Consider the following 6,000-nt stretch of genomic DNA (forward strand, 5'->3'; position numbering starts at 1 on the left):
GGGGGGAAGAGAGACGGGGAGGGGGGGGAAGAGAGACGGGGAGGGGGGGGAAGAGAGACGGGGAGGGGGGGAAGAGAGACGGGGAGGGGGGGAAGAGAGACGGGGAGGGGGGGGAAGAGAGACGGGGAGGGGGGGGAAGAGAGACGGGGAGGGGGGGAAGAGAGACGGGGAGGGGGGGGAAGAGAGACGGGGAGGGGGGGGAAGAGAGACGGGGAGGGGGGGAAGAGAGACGGGGAGGGGGGGGAAGAGAGACGGGGAGGGGGGGAAGAGAGACGGGGAGGGGGGGAAGAGAGACGGGGAGGGGGGGAAGAGAGACGGGGAGGGGGGGAAGAGAGACGGGGAGGGGGGGAAGAGAGACGGGGAGGGGGGGAAGAGAGACGGGGAGGGGGGGAAGAGAGACGGGGAGGGGGGGAAGAGAGACGGGGAGGGGGGAAGAGAGACGGGGAGGGGGGAAGAGAGACGGGGAGGGGGGAAGAGAGACGGGGAGGGGGGAAGAGAGACGGGGAGGGGGGAAGAGAGACGGGGAGGGGGGAAGAGAGACGGGGAGGGGGGAAGAGAGACGGGGAGGGGGGAAGAGAGACGGGGAGGGGGGAAGAGAGACGGGGAGGGGGGGAAGAGAGACGGGGAGGGGGGGAAGAGAGACGGGGAGGGGGGAAGAGAGACGGGGAGGGGGGAAGAGAGACGGGGAGGGGGGAAGAGAGACGGGGAGGGGGGAAGAGAGACGGGGAGGGGGAAGAGAGACGGGGAGGGGGAAGAGAGACGGGGAGGGGGGAAGAGAGACGGGGAGGGGGGAAGAGAGACGGGGAGGGGGGAAGAGAGACGGGGAGGGGGGAAGAGAGACGGGGAGGGGGGAAGAGAGACGGGGAGGGGGGAAGAGAGACGGGGAGGGGGAAGAGAGACGGGGAGGGGGGAAGAGAGACGGGGAGGGGGGAAGAGAGACGGGGAGGGGCGGGAAGAGAGACGGGGAGAGAGGGGGTGAAAGAGAGACGGGAGAGAGGGGGAGGAAGAGAGAGCTGTTCGTCCCTTATTTAAGACAACTTGGAGCTTCTGTTTACATTGGCAGAGAGAGAAAAGGGGTAGAGAGGGGGAGAGAGAGAAAGGGGGAAAGAGAGAAAGGGGAAGAGAGAGAGAAAGGGGGAGAGAGGGAAGAGAAGGGGAGAGAGAGAAAAAGGGGGAAAGAGGGGGGAGGGGGAATAGAGGGGGGAGGGGGGAATAGAGGGGGAGGGGGAATAGAGGGGGAGAGAGAGAAAGGGGAGAGAGCTGTCGGTCCCTTGTTTGAAACAACTTGGCTCTTGTGTTTACACTGACAGAGAGAAGGGGGCAAACCTGCCTTAAAGTCGCAATGACCACAGCACAAAACTATCCTGCTGAAAATATGTCCTCAGCCATGCAAAGTTATCACAGGGAGGAATGGGATGGAGGGGGGAAGGTGGAGTGGGATAGGATTGGAGGGGAGGGGGGAATCCTCTCCCAGACTGTAGTTTTTAAAGGATATGAAGGAATCCCTCTTTAAGAGGATTGCTGCAACAGGCGATGCCCAGTGGGCACTCTCGGGCGCTGTGAAGGCATTTTTTTTGGATCCAATCCCGTTTGCCCCTCCAGCTAAGAGGGAGAGAGGGGGAGGAAAGTGGCAGCCCGCTGGCCAGCCCAGCCCGCTTCTCTCATCTGGATGGAAATCTGGTCACTTGCGCCCAGGCACCTTGTTTGTGTGGCTCCTTGCGAAGGACCAGGTGGAGAAACAGCGACGCTGTAACAGATATAAAGAAGAAATACAACCCCCCCCCCCCCCATCCTTCTCCCCCCCCCCCTTCCCCCCATTTCACCTTATTGGCAACGCGCTGGATCCCCCGTCGCTGTAAATGTTCAGAGGCAGAGAGACAGAGAGAGAGATTGTCCACTTTTCAACTGTGCGAGCGAAGAGTCCCGAGAGCGACTGCAAACGTGTCTGTGTGTGAGTGTCTCACATCACTCCACTGCACCCGGGCTCATCCTGGAAGTGAGTAGCACCGTGTTGGATCGACACATGCACAGGATTTCGCTCCAGCTCGCCTCTGAATCTAACCTCTGCTTGGCACGCTGCAGTAATTTTTCAGAGCGCTGTAGCGTGTCCATTGTGCACTGCCCTGTGTGTGTGTGTGTGTGACAGTCCCCACTGACTGCCTGGGCTCCTTCACTCCGCTGCAATGATCAGTTTGCAGACTCGGGTGGCTGTGTCGCTGTAGCCTCCCCTCCCATGGCTTGGGGTCTGATTTCTGGAAGTGTTGGGAGTGACTTCCCCGCCCTCCTTCCCTCTCTCCGGCTCTTCTGTTCTTGTTTCGCCCTTACGTTCGAGCCGCGCAGAAATTGCACTGGGTCTGCACAACGGCCAGGTCGAAGTCACAAGCAAGGGTGCACACACGGTTCCTCCTGCGTGTTATCTAATATCCGCCATGTTGTGGTATGATTATATTCATCAATTGTGATTGATGCAGAGTTGTCACAGAGTCCCAGGCTCTGTGCATGTGCCCGGAAAGTTGTGGCACCCACTCTAATGCGCTGATCCCCTAAACCAGGAACTGCTATTTCTCCAACACACCTCTCAGTTATTCAAGGAAAAAAAAGTTCTCAACTTACATTGACACCTCTTAAAATATTTAACTGGGATTTGTACTGCTTAGATGAAAACATGAAGCTGGTTTAAAAACAAATAATTGACACTTACCCACAGATTGGGTGCGAGTTTCAGTGTATTAGCAGCTATATATATTTGCACAATATTTTCCAATGAAAATATCCTCCTGTCCAGTTCTATGAAGTTAACATCAGTGATCTGTTCCGTGACTGTTCACTTACTTCACCTCCCATTGTGCCAATAATTCTTTCGGGACCTCCCTTCCTCTTGATGGATCGCAGATTGATAAGAAGACAAGCCCCAAAGTTAAGACTACAACAAACACAATCTTCATAAAATGCTTTTTACTATCAAGTAGGCTTGTCAGTGTCCACAAAGCACAATTGCTCACACACACACATAAAACTTCAACATGTTCTTCAGTGAGGCACTGTTCCTACATACGGTGAAGCTAGGGCAAGTTATCTAATCCTGAGAGTTTATCCAATGTTGAATATCATTGAGGTTTTTTTTTGCTCATCTGGAATCAGATTCCCAGTTGATTCAATTGACAGGGGAATAGTTAAAATCTGCATGTTATCCAAATAAATTACATACACCGCTGCACCTTGGTAGTTTGCAAATCACTGAGATAAGCTTCTGCTCCACCGGATCCTTTCAACATCACGGGAAATCAGGAAAATATATTTAGATCTCTAATTTAAGAGACATATCTCAATGATCTAGACATTGAAAAGGTTACAGAGATACACTTTGCAGAGTTTTGTGAAGGTAAACTTATAGTCCAGGTGGGGGGACACTGAAAGTTTAAGCAATTGTCAACTTTATTTGATTTTGGCAGTCAGTTAAGCCAGTCGTTAGAATTTCCAATCTTTCATCTCGAATAAACAAAAATAATTACTTGATTTGTGCTAATTATTGTGGAATTATACACTAGTGACAATAAGTACGAGAACCTAACATGATCACCCGCTTTTAATGTGAAAAGACAAATCATATGATGAAGAAGGAAAAATGTTTGTTCCAAGAAAACAATTAATCAAATCTCAATATTCCATTTCAGAACCAAATAGATTCTACTGACGATAGGAGTGTGAATATGTGGAAGATCTTATAATGTAGCTGTTAATGTTTCTTAATTCTTCAGTTACCTCTGATCCTTTTGTAAGTTTGCTGTCTTTAATAGATTCATGTCAAGGGTAGCAACAGAGAAATTAATTCATTCCAGTATTGCATTTTTCTGCAGTATTTTCAAGTTACAAGCACTTTCCTTGCAGTGCACTGTTGTAAGATGCTTCGCATATTGAAATAAGTACTAATTTTGGTAAAATCAGAAATGCACTGCTGCATTGTACCCCCATACAGATCAATAGAGTAAATACATTCATTTATCAAATATTTAATAAAAAATACTCAATTGACTATAATCTGTGGGTATAGTTTGTCTTCAGTGTCTAATCCCTGTTTCTCCTACTGCAGTTCATACTCCTTTGAACTTTCCAGCCCTTTCCTACTCAAACACTCAAATGCTACATCCTCCTCGCTCTCCCACAATCGACTTGCTTTTCTCATTACTTCTTTTATTTAGTACATCTTCACCCCTACACTTTCCGATGCCAGTGAAATTACTCCTCACCTCAGTTCTAAAAGGTTTACCTCATCCGCAAACTATGACCCCCTGGTTCTGGACTCCCCCACCATTGGGAACATTCTTTCTGAATCTACCCTGTCTAACCCTGTTATAAGTATCCTGTGAGAAAATGTGAACTTGTCCACTTGGCACAATGAATAAAAAAGCAGCATATTTAAATGGAGAGAGGTCACAGAACTCAGTGGTACAGAGGGATCTGGGTGTCCTGGCATATGAATCACAAAAAAGTTATAATGCATGTACACCAAGTGATTAGGAAGTCAAATAGAACATTGAAATTTATTGCAAGGTGAATGGTACTTTAACCAATCTTTATGAACCCCATGTCAGTGAACAAAAAGACAGGCTGACAGGGCTGGAAAGGAAAAGATTACACCAGTGCAGACATCTTACACCAAGCGAGTACTCGTATTGAGGATCCAAGTGGAAGTAGTCTCAGCCACATCCCTCCCTTTTGCTTGCGAATTTGTATATTGTTCAACAAGTGGAAATTCCCCTCATGCTGTCAGCGATGTTGCCCGTGTAATTTAATTTTGCACAAAACAAAATCAGAAATGGAACAATGAACATGTATATATACCTTAATGGATTTTCATTTTGGAATTGGTCTTTTTCCAGCCCATGAGCTTGGAATATTGCAGATTAAACACCAATTAGCAATTCTACCTGACAGCAGCTTTCACCTCCCAGTTTCATGGGTATGATTATCATCATCCAGGCACACTTCTATGAACCCTGTCTCTCTTGGGTCATAAAGTTCTGATAGCGTATCTTTCCGGAGTTCCTTGTTAACCGACCAACCAACAATATCCTGATTCATGGTTTGGCCACTTATAGTAACACACGCAGTAGCATCTCTAAGTTGTTCACACAGCCTTCCAAGTTTTAGACTTTTTTAACCTGTGAGAGCAGTGTCTCCAAGAGCTCCTGCATCGGTGTGATGATCGCCTTCTGCCTCCAGCTCTCCTTTATATCTGGCAAACGGTTTCTATATTTTAACTTATCTTTGGTGCTGCTTTATATCAAAGATCTTTTGGTCACTAGGGCCAATATTTGTCTTTATTGAAGAAAATTTGCTTTACAATTGACATTGAATGTTAAAAGTTCTTGTCAAACATACTTAAAACAATTGCAGATTCCACAGACACTTTAAAGAAATTACAAATTTTCCTTATGTTACTGCTTCTGGGCCAGTTTATCACAACATGTATTAAACTAATAATACAGTAAATCACAAGTAAAAAATCTAATGACATGAATTAAGGATATATTAATAAAGAAATCATTTCATAGCAGCCACAAGAGTAGTACTGAATTATATTATTAACCATCTCTTCCAAACCTTGTGATTGGAAAGATGCCTTTCACACCAATGGCAGAACCACTCTTTGGGAAAAGAACTTTGACCATCCAGTTTTTTTTCTGAGGCAGAAAACACCTCAAATACTTTCAATAAATTATTTGAAGAATGGACGAAGTTCAAATAGAACAGTTGATCCATTTTGGATAATCCAGCTATCTTGATTGGTACTTGTAACACCAATAAGAAAAAAAACAAAAGGAATAGAACAAAGAACAGTACAGCACAGGAAACAGGCCCTTCAGCCCTCCAATATATCTAATAAAGTGCCTGACCTAGTTATGTGCCTGCTTTGGAACAAAAAGACCTAGATGAATATTTAAAATGTTTACGGTAAATTTAAAATGTATGTAAGTAATGTGTAGGGTACACATGTTA

The 6,000-nt window shown here is 46.9% G+C and overlaps 1 protein-coding gene across 1 annotated transcript in view; it reads right to left on the reverse strand.

The window, feature by feature from the left end:
• The window catches only part of prima1 (proline rich membrane anchor 1), a 117,750-nt gene extending 115,216 nt beyond the window's left edge, over positions 1 to 2,534 (reverse strand). The window contains exon 1 of the mRNA XM_078233208.1: positions 1,824 to 2,534. The gene's annotated coding sequence lies outside the window, so the exon portion shown is untranslated. The remainder of the gene's footprint in view (positions 1 to 1,823) is intronic.
• Positions 2,535 to 6,000: the final 3,466 nt, after the last annotated feature.

This window comes from Mustelus asterias, chromosome 18, assembly GCF_964213995.1.
Source record: "Mustelus asterias chromosome 18, sMusAst1.hap1.1, whole genome shotgun sequence".
Classification (NCBI taxonomy): domain Eukaryota; kingdom Metazoa; phylum Chordata; class Chondrichthyes; order Carcharhiniformes; family Triakidae; genus Mustelus; species Mustelus asterias.